The sequence below is a fragment of the Phyllobates terribilis genome, unplaced genomic scaffold (assembly GCF_046119375.1).
Source record: "Phyllobates terribilis strain yellow unplaced genomic scaffold, ASM4611937v1 Scaffold_9__5_contigs__length_417890890, whole genome shotgun sequence".
NCBI lineage: Eukaryota > Metazoa > Chordata > Amphibia > Anura > Dendrobatidae > Phyllobates > Phyllobates terribilis.
This window is the reverse complement of record NW_027362769.1, coordinates 261,541,808-261,561,501: the sequence shown is the minus strand read 5'-3', so window position 1 is coordinate 261,561,501 and position 19,694 is coordinate 261,541,808.

Sequence of the window (19,694 nt, the reverse complement as noted above, 5' to 3'; positions counted from 1 at the left end):
AGTTCCAAATGTGTGTGGGTAAAATATATATCCCACGGGGGTAAAATTGAAAAAAGTTGAAAAAATATTTTTTTTGGACTTAGTCATTTTTCCGGCGTTTTTCAGACTTTCAGATAGGGCAAATGTCAGTGAGCGTTCCGATTTCAGTTCCAGAGCGATTCGCCCAATGAGTCCTTGATATTTAGTCGTTTTCACCCAATTTTCTGGATTTTTGAAAAATTCACTTTTTTGTGAAAATATCCACTAAATGAGGGAATAATATGTGTGAGGGTACCCCAGGAGAGTTCCAAATGTGTGTGGGTAAAATATATATCCCACGGGGGTAAAATTGAAAAAAGTTGAAAAAAATTTTTTTTTGGACTTAGCCATTTTTCCGGCGTTTATCAGACTTTCAGATAGGGCAAATGTCAGTGATCGTTCCGATTTCTGTTCCAGAGCGATTCGCCCAATGAGTCCTTGATATTTAGTCATTTTCAGCCAATTTTCTGGATTTTTGAAAAATTCACTTTTTTGTGAAAATATCCACTAAATGAGGGAATAATATGTGTGAGGGTACCCCAGGAGAGTTCCAAATGTGTGTGGGTAAAATATATATCCCACGGGGGTAAAATTGAAAAAAGTTGAAAAAAATTTTTTTTTGGACTGTCATTTTTCCGGCGTTTTTCAGACTTTCAGATAGGGCAAATGTCAGTGAGCGTTCTGATTTCTGTTCCAGAGCGATTCGCCCAATGAGTCCTTGATATTTAGTCGTTTTCAGCCAATTTTCTGGATTTTTGAAAAATTCACTTTTTTGTGAAAATATCCACTAAATGAGGGAATAATATGTGTGAGGGTACCCCAGGAGAGTTCCAAATGTGTGTGGGTAAAATATATATCCCACGGGGGTAAAATTGAAAAAAGTTGAAAAAAATTTTTTTTTGGACTTAGCCATTTTTCCTGCGTTTATCAGACTTTCAGATAGGGCAAATGTCAGTGATCATTCCGATTTCTGTTCCAGAGCGATTCGCCCAATGAGTCCTTGATATTTATTCATTTTCAGCCAATTTTCTGGATTTTTGAAAAATTCACTTTTTTGTGAAAATATCCACTAAATGAGGGAATAATATGTGTGAGGGTACCCCAGGAGAGTTCCAAATGTGTGTGGGTAAAATATATATCCCACGGGGGTAAAATTGAAAAAAGTTAAAAAAAATTTTTTTTTGGACTTAGTCATTTTTCCGGCGTTTATCAGACTTTCAGATAGGGCAAATGTCAGTGAGTGTTCCGATTTCTGTTCCAGAGCGATTCGCCCAATGAGTCCTTGATATTTAGTCGTTTTCAGCCAATTTTCTGGATTTTTGAAAATTTCACTTTTTTGTGAAAATATCCACTAAATGAGGGAATAACATGTGTGAGGGTACCCCAGGAGAGTTCCAAATGTGTGTGGGTAGAATATATATCCCACGGGGGTAAAATTTAAAAAAGTTTAAAAAAAATTTTTTTTGGACTTAGCCATTTTTCCGGCGTTTATCAGACTTTCAGATAGGGCAAATGTCAGTGAGCGTTCCGATTTCTGTTCCAGAGCCATTCGCCCAATGAGTCCTTGATATTTAGTCATTTTCAGCCAATTTTCTGGATTTTTGAAAAATTCACTTTTTTGTGAAAATATCCACTAAATGAGGGAATAATATGTGTGAGGGTACCCCAGGAGAGTTCCAAATGTGTGTGGGTAAAATATATATCCCACGGGGGTAAAATTGAAAAAAGTTGAAAAAATTTTTTTTTTGGACTTAGCCATTTTTCCGGCGTTTATCAGACTTTCAGATAGGGCAAATGTCAGTGAGTGTTCCGATTTCTGTTCCAGAGCGATTCGCCCAATGAGTCCTTGATATTTAGTCGTTTTCAGCGAATTTTCTGGATTTTTGAAAATTTCACTTTTTTGTGAAAATATCCACTAAATGAGGGAATAACATGTGTGAGGGTACCCCAGGAGAGTTCCAAATGTGTGTGGGTAGAATATATATCCCACGGGGCTAAAATTTAAAAAAGTTAAAAAAAAATTTTTTTTGGACTTAGTCATTTTTCCGACGTTTATCAGACTTTCAGATAGGGCAAAGGTCAGTGAGCGTTCCGATTTCAGTTCCAGAGCAATTCGCCCATTGAGTCCTTGATATTTAGTCGTTTTCAGCCAATATTTTGGATTTTTGAAAATTTCACTTTTTTGTGAAAATATCCACTAAATGAGGGAATAATATGTGTGAGGGTACCCCAGGAGAGTTCCAAATGTGTGTGGGTAGAATATACATCCCACGGTGGTAAAATTGAAAAAAGTTGAAAAAAATTTTTTTTTGGACTTAGTCATTTTTCCGGCGTTTATCAGACTTTCAGATAGGGCAAATGTCAGTGATCGTTCCGATTTCTGTTCCAGAGCGATTCGCCCAATGAGTCCTTGATATTTAGTCATTTTCAGCCAATTTTCTGGATTTTTGAAAAATTCACTTTTTTGTGAAAATATCCACTAAATGAGGGAATAATATGTGTGAGGGTACCCCAGGAGAGTTCCAAATGTGTGTGGGTAAAATATATATCCCACGGGGGTAAAATTGAAAAAAGTTGAAAAAAATTTTTTTTTGGACTGTCATTTTTCCGGCGTTTTTCAGACTTTCAGATAGGGCAAATGTCAGTGAGCGTTCTGATTTCTGTTCCAGAGCGATTCGCCCAATGAGTCCTTGATATTTAGTCGTTTTCAGCCAATTTTCTGGATTTTTGAAAAATTCACTTTTTTGTGAAAATATCCACTAAATGAGGGAATAATATGTGTGAGGGTACCCCAGGAGAGTTCCAAATGTGTGTGGGTAAAATATATATCCCACGGGGGTAAAATTGAAAAAAGTTGAAAAAAATTTTTTTTTGGACTTAGCCATTTTTCCTGCGTTTATCAGACTTTCAGATAGGGCAAATGTCAGTGATCATTCCGATTTCTGTTCCAGAGCGATTCGCCCAATGAGTCCTTGATATTTATTCATTTTCAGCCAATTTTCTGGATTTTTGAAAAATTCACTTTTTTGTGAAAATATCCACTAAATGAGGGAATAATATGTGTGAGGGTACCCCAGGAGAGTTCCAAATGTGTGTGGGTAAAATATATATCCCACGGGGGTAAAATTGAAAAAAGTTAAAAAAAATTTTTTTTTGGACTTAGTCATTTTTCCGGCGTTTATCAGACTTTCAGATAGGGCAAATGTCAGTGAGTGTTCCGATTTCTGTTCCAGAGCGATTCGCCCAATGAGTCCTTGATATTTAGTCGTTTTCAGCCAATTTTCTGGATTTTTGAAAATTTCACTTTTTTGTGAAAATATCCACTAAATGAGGGAATAACATGTGTGAGGGTACCCCAGGAGAGTTCCAAATGTGTGTGGGTAGAATATATATCCCACGGGGGTAAAATTTAAAAAAGTTTAAAAAAAATTTTTTTTGGACTTAGCCATTTTTCCGGCGTTTATCAGACTTTCAGATAGGGCAAATGTCAGTGAGCGTTCCGATTTCTGTTCCAGAGCCATTCGCCCAATGAGTCCTTGATATTTAGTCATTTTCAGCCAATTTTCTGGATTTTTGAAAAATTCACTTTTTTGTGAAAATATCCACTAAATGAGGGAATAATATGTGTGAGGGTACCCCAGGAGAGTTCCAAATGTGTGTGGGTAAAATATATATCCCACGGGGGTAAAATTGAAAAAAGTTGAAAAAATTTTTTTTTTGGACTTAGCCATTTTTCCGGCGTTTATCAGACTTTCAGATAGGGCAAATGTCAGTGAGTGTTCCGATTTCTGTTCCAGAGCGATTCGCCCAATGAGTCCTTGATATTTAGTCGTTTTCAGCGAATTTTCTGGATTTTTGAAAATTTCACTTTTTTGTGAAAATATCCACTAAATGAGGGAATAACATGTGTGAGGGTACCCCAGGAGAGTTCCAAATGTGTGTGGGTAGAATATATATCCCACGGGGCTAAAATTTAAAAAAGTTAAAAAAAAATTTTTTTTGGACTTAGTCATTTTTCCGACGTTTATCAGACTTTCAGATAGGGCAAAGGTCAGTGAGCGTTCCGATTTCAGTTCCAGAGCAATTCGCCCATTGAGTCCTTGATATTTAGTCGTTTTCAGCCAATATTTTGGATTTTTGAAAATTTCACTTTTTTGTGAAAATATCCACTAAATGAGGGAATAATATGTGTGAGGGTACCCCAGGAGAGTTCCAAATGTGTGTGGGTAGAATATACATCCCACGGTGGTAAAATTGAAAAAAGTTGAAAAAAATTTTTTTTTGGACTTAGTCATTTTTCCGGCGTTTATCAGACTTTCAGATAGGGCAAATGTCAGTGAGCCTTCCGATTTCAGTTCCAGAGCGATTCGCCCAATGAGTCCTTGATATTTAGTCGTTTTCAGCCAATTTTCTGGATTTTTGAAAAATTCACTTTTTTGTGAAAATATCCACTAAATGAGGGAATAATATGTGTGAGGGTACCCCAGGTGAGTTCCAAATGTGTGTGGGTAAAATATATATCCCACGGGGGTAAAATTGAAAAAAGTTGAAAAAAATTTTTTTTTGGACTTAGCCATTTTTCCGGCGTTTATCAGACTTTCAGATAGGGCAAATGTCAGTGACCGTTCCGATTTCTGTTCCAGAGCGATTCGCCCAATGAGTCCTTGATATTTAGTCATTTTCAGCCAATTTTCTGGATTTTTGAAAAATTCACTTTTTTGTGAAAATATCCACTAAATGAGGGAATAATATGTGTGAGGGTACCCCAGGAGAGTTCCAAATGTGTGTGGGTAAAATATATATCCCACGGGGGTAAAATTGAAAAAAGTTGAAAAAAATTTTTTTTTGGACTTAGCCATTTTTCCGGCGTTTATCAGACTTTCAGATAGGGCAAATGTCAGTGAGTGTTCCGATTTCTGTTCCAGAGCGATTCGCCCAATGAGTCCTTGATATTTATTCATTTTCAGCCAATTTTCTGGATTTTTGAAAAATTCACTTTTTTGTGAAAATATCCACTAAATGAGGGAATAGTATGTGTGAGGGTACCCCAGGAGAGTTCCAAATGTGTGTGGGTAAAATATATATCCCACGGGGGTAAAATTGAAAAAAGTTGAAAAAAAATTTTTTTTGGACTGTCATTTTTCCGGCGTTTATCAGACTTTCAGATAGGGCAAATGTCAGTGAGCGTTCCGATTTCTGTTCCAGAGCGATTCGCCCAATGAGTCCTTGATATTTAGTCATTTTCAGCCAATTTTCTGGATTTTTGAAAATTTCACTTTTTTGTGAAAATATCCACTAAATGAGGGAATAACATGTGTGAGGGTACCCCAGGAGAGTTCCAAATGTGTGTGGGTAGAATATACATCCCACGGTGGTAAAATTGAAAAAAGTTGAAAAAAATTTTTTTTTGGACTTAGTCATTTTTCCGGCGTTTATCAGACTTTCAGATAGGGCAAATGTCAGTGAGCCTTCCGATTTCAGTTCCAGAGCGATTCGCCCAATGAGTCCTTGATATTTAGTCGTTTTCAGCCAATTTTCTGGATTTTTGAAAAATTCACTTTTTTGTGAAAATATCCACTAAATGAGGGAATAATATGTGTGAGGGTACCCCAGGTGAGTTCCAAATGTGTGTGGGTAAAATATATATCCCACGGGGGTAAAATTGAAAAAAGTTGAAAAAAATTTTTTATTGGACTTAGCCATTTTTCCGGCGTTTATCAGACTTTCAGATAGGGCAAATGTCAGTGAGCGTTCCGATTTCTGTTCCAGAGCCATTCGCCCAATGAGTCCTTGATATTTAGTCATTTTCAGCCAATTTTCTGGATTTTTGAAAAATTCACTTTTTTGTGAAAATATCCACTAAATGAGGGAATAATATGTGTGAGGGTACCCCAGGAGAGTTCCAAATGTGTGTGGGTAAAATATATATCCCACGGGGGTAAAATTGATAAAAGATGAAAAAAAATTTTTTTTGGACTTAGCCATTTTTCCGGCGTTTATCAGACTTTCAGATAGGGCAAATGTCAGTGAGCCTTCCGATTTCAGTTCCAGAGCGATTCGCCCAATGAGTCCTTGATATTTAGTCGTTTTCAGCCAATTTTCTGGATTTTTGAAAAATTCACTTTTTTGTGAAAATATCCACTAAATGAGGGAATAATATGTGTGAGGGTACCCCAGGTGAGTTCCAAATGTGTGTGGGTAAAATATATATCCCACGGGGGTAAAATTGAAAAAAGTTGAAAAAAATTTTTTTTTGGACTTAGCCATTTTTCCGGCGTTTATCAGACTTTCAGATAGGGCAAATGTCAGTGAGCGTTCCGATTTCTGTTCCAGAGCCATTCGCCCAATGAGTCCTTGATATTTAGTCATTTTCAGCCAATTTTCTGGATTTTTGAAAAATTCACTTTTTTGTGAAAATATCCACTAAATGAGGGAATAATATGTGTGAGGGTACCCCAGGAGAGTTCCAAATGTGTGTGGGTAAAATATATATCCCACGGGGGTAAAATTGATAAAAGATGAAAAAAAATTTTTTTTGGACTTAGCCATTTTTCCGGCGTTTATCAGACTTTCAGATAGGGCAAATGTCAGTGACCGTTCCGATTTCTGTTCCAGAGCGATTCGCCCAATGAGTCCTTGATATTTAGTCATTTTCAGCCAATTTTCTGGATTTTTGAAAAATTCACTTTTTTGTGAAAATATCCACTAAATGAGGGAATAATATGTGTGAGGGTACCCCAAGAGAGTTCCAAATGTGTGTGGGTAAAATATATATCCCACGGGGGTAAAATTGAAAAAAGTTGAAAAAAATTTTTTTTTGGACTTAGCCATTTTTCCGGCGTTTATCAGACTTTCAGATAGGGCAAATGTCAGTGAGTGTTCCGATTTCTGTTCCAGAGCGATTCGCCCAATGAGTCCTTGATATTTAGTCGTTTTCAGCGAATTTTCTGGATTTTTGAAAATTTCACTTTTTTGTGAAAATATCCACTAAATGAGGGAATAACATGTGTGAGGGTACCCCAGGAGAGTTCCAAATGTGTGTGGGTAGAATATATATCCCACGGGGCTAAAATTTAAAAAAGTTTAAAAAAAATTTTTTTTGGACTTAGTCATTTTTCCGACGTTTATCAGACTTTCAGATAGGGCAAAGGTCAGTGAGCGTTCCGATTTCAGTTCCAGAGCAATTCGCCCATTGAGTCCTTGATATTTAGTCGTTTTCAGCCAATATTTTGGATTTTTGAAAATTTCACTTTTTTGTGAAAATATCCACTAAATGAGGGAATAATATGTGTGAGGGTACCCCAGGAGAGTTCCAAATGTGTGTGGGTAGAATATACATCCCACGGTGGTAAAATTGAAAAAAGTTGAAAAAAATTTTTTTTTGGACTTAGTCATTTTTCCGGCGTTTATCAGACTTTCAGATAGGGCAAATGTCAGTGAGCGTTCCGATTTCTGTTCCAGAGCCATTCGCCCAATGAGTCCTTGATATTTAGTCATTTTCAGCCAATTTTCTGGATTTTTGAAAAATTCACTTTTTTGTGAAAATATCCACTAAATGAGGGAATAATATGTGTGAGGGTACACCAGGAGAGTTCCAAATGTGTGTGGGTAAAATATATATCCCACGGGGGTAAAATTGATAAAAGATGAAAAAAAATTTTTTTTGGACTTAGCCATTTTTCCGGCGTTTATCAGACTTTCAGATAGGGCAAATGTCAGTGAGCGTTCCGATTTCTGTTCCAGAGCGATTCGCCCAATGAGTCCTTGATATTTAGTCATTTTCAGCCAATTTTCTGGATTTTTGAAAAATTCACTTTTTTGTGAAAATATCCACTAAATGAGGGAATAATATGTGTGAGGGTACCCCAGGAGAGTTCCAAATGTGTGTGTCTAAAATATATATCCCACGGGGGAAAAATTGAAAAAAGTTGAAAAAAATTTTTTTTTGGACTTAGCCATTTTTCCGCCGTTTATCAGACTTTCAGATAGGGCAAATGTCAGTGAGCATTTCGATTTCAGTTCCAGAACGATTCGCCCAATGAGTCCTTGATATTTAGTCGTTTTCAGACAATTTTCTGGATTTTTGAAAAATTCACTTTTTTGTGAAAATATCCACTAAATGAGGGAATAATATGTGTGAGGGTACCCCAGGAGAGTTCCAAATGTGTGTGGGTAAAATATATATCCCACGGGGGTAAAATTGAAAAAAGTTGAAAAAAAATTTTTTTTGGACTTAGTCATTTTTCCGGCGTTTATCAGACTTTCAGATAGGGCAAATGTCAGTGAGTGTTCCGATTTCTGTTCCAGAGTGATTCGCCCAATGAGTCCTTGATATTTAGTCGTTTTCAGCCAATTTTCTGGATTTTTGAAAATTTCACTTTTTTGTGAAAATATCCACTAAATGAGGGAATAACATGTGTGAGGGTACCCCAGGAGAGTTCCAAATGTGTGTGGGTAGAATATATATCCCACGGGGGTAAAATTTAAAAAAGTTTAAAAAAAATTTTTTTTGGACTTAGTCATTTTTCCGACGTTTATCAGACTTTCAGATAGGGCAAAGGTCAGTGAGCGTTCCGATTTCAGTTCCAGAGCAATTCGCCCATTGAGTCCTTGATATTTAGTCGTTTTCAGCCAATATTTTGGATTTTTGAAAATTTCACTTTTTTGTGAAAATATCCACTAAATGAGGGAATAATATGTGTGAGGGTTCCCCAGGAGAGTTCCAAATGTGTGTGGGTAGAATATACATCCCACGGTGGTAAAATTGAAAAAAGTTGAAAAAAATTTTTTTTTGGACTTAGTCATTTTTCCGGCGTTTATCAGACTTTCAGATAGGGCAAATGTCAGTGAGCCTTCCGATTTCAGTTCCAGAGCGATTCGCCCAATGAGTCCTTGATATTTAGTCGTTTTCAGCCAATTTTCTGGATTTTTGAAAAATTCACTTTTTTGTGAAAATATCCACTAAATGAGGGAATAATATGTGTGAGGGTACCCCAGGTGAGTTCCAAATGTGTGTGGGTAAAATATATATCCCACGGGGGTAAAATTGAAAAAAGTTGAAAAAAATTTTTTTTTGGACTTAGCCATTTTTCTGGCGTTTATCAGACTTTCAGATAGGGCAAATGTCAGTGAGCATTCCGATTTCTGTTCCAGAGCCATTCGCCCAATGAGTCCTTGATATTTAGTCATTTTCAGCCAATTTTCTGGATTTTTGAAAAATTCACTTTTTTGTGAAAATATCCACTAAATGAGGGAATAATATGTGTGAGGGTACCCCAGGAGAGTTCCAAATGTGTGTGGGTAAAATATATATCCCACGGGGGTAAAATTGATAAAAGATGAAAAAAAATTTTTTTTGGACTTAGCCATTTTTCCGGCGTTTATCAGACTTTCAGATAGGGCAAATGTCAGTGAGCGTTCCGATTTCTGTTCCAGAGCGATTCGCCCAATGAGTCCTTGATATTTAGTCATTTTCAGCCAATTTTCTGGATTTTTGAAAAATTCACTTTTTTGCGAAAATATCCACTAAATGAGGGAATAATATGTGTGAGGGTACCCCAGGAGAGTTCCCAATGTGTGTGGGTAAAATATATATCCCACGGGGGTAAAATTGAAAAAAGTTGAAAAAAATTTTTTTTTGGACTTAGCCATTTTTCCGGCGTTTATCAGACTTTCAGATAGGGCAAATGTCAGTGAGCCTTCCGATTTCAGTTCCAGAGCGATTCGCCCAATGAGTCCTTGATATTTAGTCGTTTTCAGCCAATTTTCTGGATTTTTGAAAAATTCACTTTTTTGTGAAAATATCCACTAAATGAGGGAATAATATGTGTGAGGGTACCCCAGGTGAGTTCCAAATGTGTGTGGGTAAAATATATATCCCACGGGGGTAAAATTGAAAAAAGTTGAAAAAAATTTTTTTTTGGACTTAGCCATTTTTCTGGCGTTTATCAGACTTTCAGATAGGGCAAATGTCAGTGAGCATTCCGATTTCTGTTCCAGAGCCATTCGCCCAATGAGTCCTTGATATTTAGTCATTTTCAGCCAATTTTCTGGATTTTTGAAAAATTCACTTTTTTGTGAAAATATCCACTAAATGAGGGAATAATATGTGTGAGGGTACCCCAGGAGAGTTCCAAATGTGTGTGGGTAAAATATATATCCCACGGGGGTAAAATTGATAAAAGATGAAAAAAAATTTTTTTTGGACTTAGCCATTTTTCCGGCGTTTATCAGACTTTCAGATAGGGCAAATGTCAGTGAGCGTTCCGATTTCTGTTCCAGAGCGATTCGCCCAATGAGTCCTTGATATTTAGTCATTTTCAGCCAATTTTCTGGATTTTTGAAAAATTCACTTTTTTGTGAAAATATCCACTAAATGAGGGAATAATATGTGTGAGGGTACCCCAGGAGAGTTCCAAATGTGTGTGGGTAAAATATATATCCCACGGGGGTAAAATTGAAAAAAGTTGAAAAAAATTTTTTTTTGGACTTAGCCATTTTTCCGGCGTTTATCAGACTTTCAGATAGGGCAAATTTCAGTGAGTGTTCCGATTTCTGTTCCAGAGCGATTCGCCCAATGAGACCTTGATATTTAGTCGTTTTCAGCGAATTTTCTGGATTTTTGAAAATTTCACTTTTTTGTGAAAATATCCACTAAATGAGGGAATAACATGTGTGAGGGTACCCCAGGAGAGTTCCAAATGTGTGTGGGTAGAATATATATCCCACGGGGGTAAAATTTAAAAAAGTTTAAAAAAATTTTTTTTTGGACTTAGTCATTTTTCCGGCGTTTATCAGACTTTCAGATAGGGCAAATGTCAGTGAGCGTTCCGATTTCAGTTCCAGAGCGATTTGCCCAATGAGTCCTTGATATTTAGTCGTTTTCACCCAATTTTCTGGATTTTTGAAAAATTCACTTTTTTGTGAAAATATCCACTAAATGAGGGAATAATATGTGTGAGGGTACCCCAGGAGAGTTCCAAATGTGTGTGGGTAAAATATATATCCCACGGGGGGAAAATTGAAAAAAGTTGAAAAAAAATTTTTTTGGGACTTAGCCATTTTTCCGGCGTTTATCAGACTTTCAGATAGGGCAAATGTCAGTGAGCGTTCCGATTTCTGTTCCAGAGCGATTCGCCCAATGAGTCCTTGATATTTAGTCATTTTCAGCCAATTTTCTGGATTTTTGAAAAATTCACTTTTTTGTGAAAATATCCACTAAATGAGGGAATAATATGTGTGAGGGTACCCCAGGAGAGTTCCAAATGTGTGTGGGTAAAATATATATCCCACGGGGGTAAAATTGAAAAAAGTTAAAAAAAATTTTTTTTTGGACTTAGTCATTTTTCCGACGTTTATCAGACTTTCAGATAGGGCAAAGGTCAGTGAGCGTTCCGATTTCAGTTCCAGAGCAATTCGCCCATTGAGTCCTTGATATTTAGTCGTTTTCAGCCAATATTTTGGACTTTTGAAAATTTCACTTTTTTGTGAAAATATCCACTAAATGAGGGAATAATATGTGTGAGGGTACCCCAGGAGAGTTCCAAATGTGTGTGGGTAGAATATATATCCCACGGGGGTAAAATTTAAAAAAGTTTAAAAAAAATTTTTTTTGGACTTAGTCATTTTTCCGACGTTTATCAGACTTTCAGATAGGGCAAAGGTCAGTGAGCGTTCCGATTTCAGTTCCAGAGCAATTCGCCCATTGAGTCCTTGATATTTAGTCGTTTTCAGCCAATATTTTGGATTTTTGAAAATTTCACTTTTTTGTGAAAATATCCACTAAATGAGGGAATAATATGTGTGAGGGTACCCCAGGAGAGTTCCAAATGTGTGTGGGTAGAATATACATCCCACGGTGGTAAAATTGAAAAAAGTTGAAAAAAATTTTTTTTTGGACTTAGTCATTTTTCCGGCGTTTATCAGACTTTCAGATAGGGCACATGTCAGTGAGCCTTCCGATTTCAGTTCCAGAGCGATTCGCCCAATGAGTCCTTGATATTTAGTCGTTTTCAGCCAATTTTCTGGATTTTTGAAAAATTCACTTTTTTGTGAAAATATCCACTAAATGAGGGAATAATATGTGTGAGGGTACCCCAGGTGAGTTCCAAATGTGTGTGGGTAAAATATATATCCCACGGGGGTAAAATTGAAAAAAGTTGAAAAAAATTTTTTTTTGGACTTAGCCATTTTTCCGGCGTTTATCAGACTTTCAGATAGGGCAAATGTCAGTGAGCGTTCCGATTTCAGTTCCAGAGCGATTTGCCCAATGAGTCCTTGATATTTAGTCGTTTTCACCCAATTTTCTGGATTTTTGAAAAATTCACTTTTTTGTGAAAATATCCACTAAATGAGGGAATAATATGTGTGAGGGTACCCCAGGAGAGTTCGAAATGTGTGTGGGTAAAATATATATCCCACGGGGGTAAAATTGATAAAAGTTGAAAAAAAATTTTTTTTTGGACTTAGCCATTTTTCCGGCGTTTATCAGACTTTCAGATAGGGCAAATGTCAGTGAGCGTTCCGATTTCTGTTCCAGAGCGATTCACCCAATGAGTCCTTGATATTTAGTCATTTTCAGCCAATTTTCTGGATTTTTGAAAAATTCACTTTTTTGTGAAAATATCCACTAAATGAGGGAATAATATGTGTGAGGGTACCCCAGGAGAGTTCCAAATGTGTGTGTCTAAAATATATATCCCACGGGGGAAAAATTGAAAAAAGTTGAAAAAAAATTTTTTTGGGACTTAGCCATTTTTCCGGCGTTTATCAGACTTTCAGATAGGGCAAATGTCAGTGAGCGTTCCGATTTCTGTTCCAGAGCGATTCGCCCAATGAGTCCTTGATATTTAGTCATTTTCAGCCAATTTTCTGGATTTTTGAAAAATTCACTTTTTTGTGAAAATATCCACTAAATGAGGGAATAATATGTGTGAGGGTACCCCAGGAGAGTTCCAAATGTGTGTGGGTAAAATATATATCCCACGGGGGTAAAATTGAAAAAAGTTAAAAAAAATTTTTTTTTGGACTTAGTCATTTTTCCGACGTTTATCAGACTTTCAGATAGGGCAAAGGTCAGTGAGCGTTCCGATTTCAGTTCCAGAGCAATTCGCCCATTGAGTCCTTGATATTTAGTCGTTTTCAGCCAATATTTTGGACTTTTGAAAATTTCACTTTTTTGTGAAAATATCCACTAAATGAGGGAATAATATGTGTGAGGGTACCCCAGGAGAGTTCCAAATGTGTGTGGGTAGAATATATATCCCACGGGGGTAAAATTTAAAAAAGTTTAAAAAAAATTTTTTTTGGACTTAGTCATTTTTCCGACGTTTATCAGACTTTCAGATAGGGCAAAGGTCAGTGAGCGTTCCGATTTCAGTTCCAGAGCAATTCGCCCATTGAGTCCTTGATATTTAGTCGTTTTCAGCCAATATTTTGGATTTTTGAAAATTTCACTTTTTTGTGAAAATATCCACTAAATGAGGGAATAAAATGTGTGAGGGTACCCCAGGAGAGTTCCAAATGTGTGTGGGTAGAATATACATCCCACGGTGGTAAAATTGAAAAAAGTTGAAAAAAATTTTTTTTTGGACTTAGTCATTTTTCCGGCGTTTATCAGACTTTCAGATAGGGCAAATGTCAGTGAGCGTTCCGATTTCTGTTCCAGAGCCATTCGCCCAATGAGTCCTTGATATTTAGTCATTTTCAGCCAATTTTCTGGATTTTTGAAAAATTCACTTTTTTGTGAAAATATCCACTAAATGAGGGAATAATATGTGTGAGGGTACCCCAGGAGAGTTCCAAATGTGTGTGGGTAAAATATATATCCCACGGGGGTAAAATTGATAAAAGATGAAAAAAAATTTTTTTTGGACTTAGCCATTTTTCCGGCGTTTATCAGACTTTTAGATAGGGCAAATGTCAGGGACCGTTCCGATTTCTGTTCCAGAGCGATTCGCCCAATGAGTCCTTGATATTTAGTCGTTTTCAGCGAATTTTCTGGATTTTTGAAAATTTCACTTTTTTGTGAAAATATCCACTAAATGAGGGAATAACATGTGTGAGGGTACCCCAGGAGAGTTCCAAATGTGTGTGGGTAGAATATATATCCCACGGGGGTAAAATTTAAAAAAGTTTAAAAAAATTTTTTTTTGGACTTAGTCATTTTTCCGGCGTTTATCAGACTTTCAGATAGGGCAAATGTCAGTGAGCGTTCCGATTTCAGTTCCAGAGCGATTTGCCCAATGAGTCCTTGATATTTAGTCGTTTTCACCCAATTTTCTGGATTTTTGAAAAATTCACTTTTTTGTGAAAATATCCACTAAATGAGGGAATAATATGTGTGAGGGTACCCCAGGAGAGTTCGAAATGTGTGTGGGTAAAATATATATCCCACGGGGGTAAAATTGATAAAAGTTGAAAAAAAATTTTTTTTTGGACTTAGCCATTTTTCCGGCGTTTATCAGACTTTCAGAGAGGGCAAATGTCAGTGAGCGTTCCGATTTCTGTTCCAGAGCGATTCGCCCAATGAGTCCTTGATATTTAGTCATTTTCAGCCAATTTTCTGGATTTTTGAAAAATTCACTTTTTTGTGAAAATATCCACTAAATGAGGGAATAATATGTGTGAGGGTACCCCAGGAGAGTTCCAAATGTGTGTGGGTAAAATATATATCCCACGGGGGTAAAATTGAAAAAAGTTGAAAAAAAATTTTTTTTGGACTTAGCCATTTTTCCGGCGTTTATCAGACTTTCAGATAGGGCAAATGTCAGTGAGCGTTCCGATTTCTGTTCCAGAGCGATTCGCCCAATGAGTCCTTGATATTTAGTCATTTTCAGCCAATTTTCTGGATTTTTGAAAAATTCACTTTTTTGTGAAAATATCCACTAAATGAGGGAATAATATGTGTGAGGGTACCCCAGGAGAGTTCCAAATGTGTGTGGGTAAAATATATATCCCACGGGGGTAAAATTGAAAAAAGTAAAAAAAAATTTTTTTTTGGACTTAGCCATTTTTCCGGCGTTTATCAGACTTTCAGATAGGGCAAATGTCAGTGAGTGTTCCGATTTCTGTTCCAGAGCGATTCGCCCAATGAGTCCTTGATATTTAGTCGTTTTCAGCGAATTTTCTGGATTTTTGAAAATTTCACTTTTTTGTGAAAATATCCACTAAATGAGGGAATAATATGTGTGAGGGTACCCCAGGAGAGTTCCAAATGTGTGTGGGTAAAATATATATCCCACGGGGGTAAAATTGAAAAAAGTTGAAAAAAATTTTTTTTTGGACTTAGCCATTTTTCCGGCGTTTATCAGACTTTCAGATAGGGCAAATGTCAGTGAGCGTTCCGATTTCTGTTCCAGAGCGATTCGCCCAATGAGTCCTTGATATTTAGTCATTTTCAGCCAATTTTCTGGATTTTTGAAAAATTCACTTTTTTGTGAAAATATCCACTAAATGAGGGAATAATATGTGTGAGGGTACCCCAGGAGAGTTCCAAATGTGTGTGGGTAAAATATATATCCCACGGGGGTAAAATTGAAAAAAGTTAAAAAAAAATTTTTTTTGGACTTAGTCATTTTTCCGGCGTTTATCAGACTTTCAGATAGGGCAAATGTCAGTGAGTGTTCCGATTTCTGTTCCAGAGCGATTCGCCCAATTAGTCCTTGATATTTAGTCGTTTTCAGCCAATTTTCTGGATTTTTGAAAATTTCACTTTTTTGTGAAAATATCCACTAAATGAGGGAATAACATGTGTGAGGGTACCCCAGGAGAGTTCCAAATGTGTGTGGGTAGAATATATATCCCACGGGGGTAAAATTTAAAAAAGTTTAAAAAAATTTTTTTTTGGACTTAGTCATTTTTCCGACGTTTATCAGACTTTCAGATAGGGCAAAGGTCAGTGAGCGTTCCGATTTCAGTTCCAGAGCAATTCGCCCATTGAGTCCTTGATATTTAGTCGTTTTCAGCCAATATTTTGGATTTTTGAAAATTTCACTTTTTTGTGAAAATATCCACTAAATGAGGGAATAATATGTGTGAGGGTACCCCAGGAGAGTTCCAAATGTGTGTGGGTAGAATATACATCCCACGGTGGTAAAATTGAAAAAAGTTGAAAAAAATTTTTTTTTGGACTTAGTCATTTTTCTGGCGTTTATCAGACTTTCAGATAGGGCAAATGTCAGTGAGCGTTCCGATTTCAGTTCCAGAGCGATTCGCCCAATGAGTCCTTGATATTTAGTCGTTTTCAGCCAATTTTCTGGATTTTTTAAAAATTCACTTTTTTGTGAAAATATCCACTAAATGAGGGAATAATATGTGTGAGGGTACCCCAGGTGAGTTCCAAATGTGTGTGGGTAAAATATATATCCCACGGGGGTAAAATTGAAAAAAGTTGAAAAAAATTTTTTTTTGGACTTAGCCATTTTTCCGGCGTTTATCAGACTTTCAGATAGGGCAAATGTCAGTGAGCATTCCGATTTCTGTTCCAGAGCCATTCGCCCAATGAGTCCTTGATATTTAGTCATTTTCAGCCAATTTTCTGGATTTTTGAAAAATTCACTTTTTTTGTGAAAATATCCACTAAATGAGGGAATAATATGTGTGAGGGTACACCAGGAGAGTTTCAAATGTGTGTGGGTAAAATATATATCCCACGGGGGTAAAATTGGAAAAAGTTAAAAAAATTTTTTTTTTGGACTTAGCCATTTTTACGGCGTTTATCAGACTTTCAGATAGGGCAAATGTCAGTGAGTGTTCCGATTTCTGTTCCAGAGCGATTCGCCCAATGAGTCCTTGATATTTAGTCGTTTTCAGCCAATTTTCTGGATTTTTGAAAATTTCACTTTTTTGTGAAAATATCCACTAAATGAGGGAATAGTATGTGTGAGGGTACCCCAGGAGAGTTCCAAATGTGTGTGGGTAAAATATATATCCCACGGGGGTAAAATTGATAAAAGATGAAAAAAAATTTTTTTTGGACTTAGCCATTTTTCCGGCGTTTATCAGACTTTCAGATAGGGCAAATGTCAGTGAGCGTTCCGATTTCTGTTCCATAGCGATTCGCCCAATGAGTCCTTGATATTTAGTCGTTTTCACCCAATTTTCTGGATTTTTGAAAAATTCACTTTTTTGTGAAAATATCCACTAAATGAGGGAATAATATGTGTGAGGGTACCCCAGGAGAGTTCGAAATGTGTGTGGGTAAAATATATATCCTACGGGGGTAAAATTGATAAAAGTTGAAAAAAAATTTTTTTTTGGACTTAGCCATTTTTCCGGCGTTTATCAGACTTTCAGATAGGGCAAATGTCAGTGAGCGTTCCGATTTCTGTTCCAGAGCGATTCGCCCAATGAGTCCTTGATATTTAGTCATTTTCAGCCAATTTTCTGGATTTTTGAAAAATTCACTTTTTTGTGAAAATATCCACTAAATGAGGGAATAATATGTGTGAGGGTACCCCAGGAGAGTTCCAAATGTGTGTGGGTAAAATATATATCCCACGGGGGTAAAATTGAAAAAAGTTGAAAAAAAATTTTTTTTGGACTTAGCCATTTTTCCGGCGTTTATCAGACTTTCAGATAGGGCAAATGTCAGTGAGCGTTCCGATTTCTGTTCCAGAGCGATTCGCCCAATGAGTCCTTGATATTTAGTCATTTTCAGCCAATTTTCTGGATTTTTGAAAAATTCACTTTTTTGTGAAAATATCCACTAAATGAGGGAATAATATGTGTGAGGGTACCCCAGGAGAGTTCCAAATGTGTGTGGGTAAAATATATATCCCACGGGGGTAAAATTGAAAAAAGTTAAAAAAATTTTTTTTTTGGACTTAGTCATTTTTCCGACGTTTATCAGACTTTCAGATAGGGCAAAGGTCAGTGAGCGTTCCGATTTCAGTTCCAGAGCAATTCGCCCATTGAGTCCTTGATATTTAGTCGTTTTCAGCCAATATTTTGGACTTTTGAAAATTTCACTTTTTTGTGAAAATATCCACTAAATGAGGGAATAATATGTGTGAGGGTACCCCAGGAGAGTTCCAAATGTGTGTGGGTAAAATATATATCCCACGGGGGTAAAATTGAAAAAAGTTGAAAAAAATTTTTTTTTGGACTTAGCCATTTTTCCGGCGTTTATCAGACTTTCAGATAGGGCAAATGTCAGTGAGCGTTCCGATTTCTGTTCCAGAGCGATTCGCCCAATGAGTCCTTGATATTTAGTCATTTTCAGCCAATTTTCTGGATTTTTGAAAAATTCACTTTTTTGTGAAAATATCCACTAAATGAGGGAATAATATGTGTGAGGGTACCCCAGGAGAGTTCCAAATGTGTGTGGGTAAAATATATATCCCACGGGGGTAAAATTGAAAAAAGTTAAAAAAAAATTTTTTTTGGACTTAGTCATTTTTCCGGCGTTTATCAGACTTTCAGATAGGGCAAATGTCAGTGAGTGTTCCGATTTCTGTTCCAGAGCGATTCGCCCAATTAGTCCTTGATATTTAGTCGTTTTCAGCCAATTTTCTGGATTTTTGAAAATTTCACTTTTTTGTGAAAATATCCACTAAATGAGGGAATAACATGTGTGAGGGTACCCCAGGAGAGTTCCAAATGTGTGTGGGTAGAATATATATCCCACGGGGGTAAAATTTAAAAAAGTTTAAAAAAATTTTTTTTTGGACTTAGTCATTTTTCCGACGTTTATCAGACTTTCAGATAGGGCAAAGGTCAGTGAGCGTTCCGATTTCAGTTCCAGAGCAATTCGCCCATTGAGTCCTTGATATTTAGTCGTTTTCAGCCAATATTTTGGATTTTTGAAAATTTCACTTTTTTGTGAAAATATCCACTAAATGAGGGAATAATATGTGTGAGGGTACCCCAGGAGAGTTCCAAATGTGTGTGGGTAGAATATACATCCCACGGTGGTAAAATTGAAAAAAGTTGAAAAAAATTTTTTTTTGGACTTAGTCATTTTTCTGGCGTTTATCAGACTTTCAGATAGGGCAAATGTCAGTGAGCGTTCCGATTTCAGTTCCAGAGCGATTCGCCCAATGAGTCCTTGATATTTAGTCGTTTTCAGCCAATTTTCTGGATTTTTTAAAAATTCACTTTTTTGTGAAAATATCCACTAAATGAGGGAATAATATGTGTGAGGGTACCCCAGGTGAGTTCCAAATGTGTGTGGGTAAAATATATATCCCACGGGGGTAAAATTGAAAAAAGTTGAAAAAAATTTTTTTTTGGACTTAGCCATTTTTCCGGCGTTTATCAGACTTTCAGATAGGGCAAATGTCAGTGAGCATTCCGATTTCTGTTCCAGAGCCATTCGCCCAATGAGTCCTTGATATTTAGTCATTTTCAGCCAATTTTCTGGATTTTTGAAAAATTCACTTTTTTTGTGAAAATATCCACTAAATGAGGGAATAATATGTGTGAGGGTACACCAGGAGAGTTTCAAATGTGTGTGGGTAAAATATATATCCCACGGGGGTAAAATTGGAAAAAGTTAAAAAAATTTTTTTTTTGGACTTAGCCATTTTTACGGCGTTTATCAGACTTTCAGATAGGGCAAATGTCAGTGAGTGTTCCGATTTCTGTTCCAGAGCGATTCGCCCAATGAGTCCTTGATATTTAGTCGTTTTCAGCCAATTTTCTGGATTTTTGAAAATTTCACTTTTTTGTGAAAA